Source organism: Hipposideros armiger, unplaced genomic scaffold (genome assembly GCF_001890085.2).
Source record: "Hipposideros armiger isolate ML-2016 unplaced genomic scaffold, ASM189008v1 scaffold_638, whole genome shotgun sequence".
Taxonomy (NCBI): domain Eukaryota; kingdom Metazoa; phylum Chordata; class Mammalia; order Chiroptera; family Hipposideridae; genus Hipposideros; species Hipposideros armiger.
The window spans coordinates 71609-73791 of record NW_017731988.1 but is presented as its reverse complement, the minus strand read 5'-3'; the positions used below and the strand labels follow the sequence as shown (position 1 = coordinate 73791).

Sequence of the window (2183 nt, the reverse complement as noted above, 5' to 3'; positions counted from 1 at the left end):
AAAAAAATAATAAAAGATTATAATATGTGCCTACAGAAATAACCCCTTAAATAGCAGAACTTATTCTCATGGTGCTTATATCTCTTTTCTTGGGGCTGTGTCCCAGCAGCCATGATTGTACACACCAATCTGTCTCCCTGGTTATAGCAAAATGGACCAGCTGAGAACACCTGATCCCAGGTAGGTCAATCAATTTCACTCTCCCTGGCAGCTGCAATTGGATTTAAAAACACTAATCTCTGCGGACTGCTTAAACTGAAGACATGTAATCTCAGGAATGTGGTGCATCCATTTTCCACCATGGCCATAGGAAAAGGCAAATCAGAGGCAGGGAAGAAAGAAGCAGATGTGCAGGCAGAGGCACAACCTTAAGAGTCTATCCCCACATTCCTCACTCTGACTCATTGCGCTCTGCCTCGGATCTGCTCCTTTTCCTTCTGCTGTCTCTGCTGCCACCACTGGCACTTCTGTTGCTTTCTCCCTGCGTCTCACAAACTCCCAGAGGGAGGATCTGATCAAGTTTGGTTAGTCATCACCCAATATGAAGTAACCATAATGTACAGTTCTAAGCCTAAGGATGCCTGGGAACACGACCTTCAATTCATCTAGTCTAGTAATACTGTGCAATGTATTATGTTTGGGTTGGTATGTGCATGTCTCCAAATTAATAAGAATGAAAAACGTAAGTGATTTAGGCAAAGCTGTACCATAATCCAGTAATCACGCTGTATACAAGTAATTAATAATGTGCACCTGGTGAGCAGCTAGCCATGCAGCCAGAAGTTCCGGAAAAGTCAGAAGGGCTGTCAGGGTACAAAGACCACCTAAGAAAGAAGAAGGTGAGTGGCTGCCCACTGGTGCAATCTGTGCAGGTTCCAGGAGTGGCAGATGTACTTCTGTATTACGGGGTCTGAGGGAGCTGGACTCTGTACACTGTCACCTGTTTTGTGCAGAAATGTCGAGTCACATAAATCTCAGTATTCTTTTACATCAAGGAAATCTTATATCTTTAGGCGAACCGCTACCATCTTTCCAACAATGCCAACGCCATCTGTTCTGATGCCTACACAGAAGACATAAGCCAGTGGATCCTATATTTTTTTGGAGTATTTGCTGAAGTAGAAAGATTTGCTGAGAAGCATGATATGATTTTTACTGATTACAAGGAAAGGCGATAATGAAAATGACAGAGAAATGCTCAGATAGAAGAGCCAATGAATATACCATGAGTCTTACCTGCCTCTTTACCTATGGAAGGGGTTCTCCTCTTTAGATTACTATCTCTGAACAACAGTCTGCATATTCTTATCTATTTCCTAAGATACTAGAGTACCTCTACTCCAGTGTGATATCAGAGGATCATACACTTACCACTGTTATGGACCAACCCAGGTCAGTCTGTGCAGACTTGAACTGCATAACATCAGGGGTACCATTTCCATCACTACTCACCAAAGTTGTGCAACACGGCAGCCCTGGAAATTACCTGTCCATAGCATGAAAAAGCAACGACGTGAATTCAGAGCTGTCAACCAGCAATGCATTTGTACAGCTAAAGAGAAGCAGATTTGTACAGCTAAAGAGAAGCAGCTTACTTGGGTGTCCTTTCAGATCATCATTCGCTCTGCTTGACCCCCAGGCCCAGCTCTTCTAATCCCTCTCCTCATCCACGTGCCTCTCTCAAATTGACTGGGTGTCTCCTAGAATCCTCCTGTTCTACAGAGCAAACCTAAGCTAAATTCTCAAGATTAAGAAGTAAATATGTGCTTTTTCTCTTATTTCCCTATATAAACCTTCAGACAGGCCAAAATGATCTACCAGGACTATCCAGGAATCACAAACTGGTTACTCACTCTTCTTAGGATTGCATGACCAGAATTCCTCCAAGTCAGGCAGGGTCAAGGTTTTGACTTTATTCTCATTTTGCATCTTTTAAACTCTGACACTAGTCTTTTCCTTGGTTCACCTAAAACATTTAAAACTTCAATTTTGTTGTTCTACATTTCAGGTCATTTTCTGGCAATGTTTCTTTGACAAACTTAGCAACTTGACTTCAGGAAAAAAAAAGTATTCCTCCTATAAATTATATAGAAACATATAAAAGGCAGACTGGATTATTAAATTGTATGACTTGTTCAACAAAGTTACATGCATTAAGTTACATACAAAATACAAGAACATAC

The 2183-nt window shown here is 41.4% G+C and overlaps 1 protein-coding gene across 15 annotated transcripts in view; it reads right to left on the bottom strand.

Moving 5' to 3' along the window:
• Positions 1–2183, bottom strand: part of BICD1 (BICD cargo adaptor 1) — a 224637-nt gene that overhangs the window by 166269 nt on the left and 56185 nt on the right. The window contains exon 1 of one of the 15 annotated variants that reach the window (XM_019625676.1): positions 1453–1510. The exons of the other annotated variants lie outside the window; for them this stretch is intronic. The gene's annotated coding sequence lies outside the window, so the exon portion shown is untranslated. Of the gene's footprint in view, positions 1–1452; positions 1511–2183 lie in introns of those variants that run through there. 15 annotated transcript variants of the gene reach the window in all.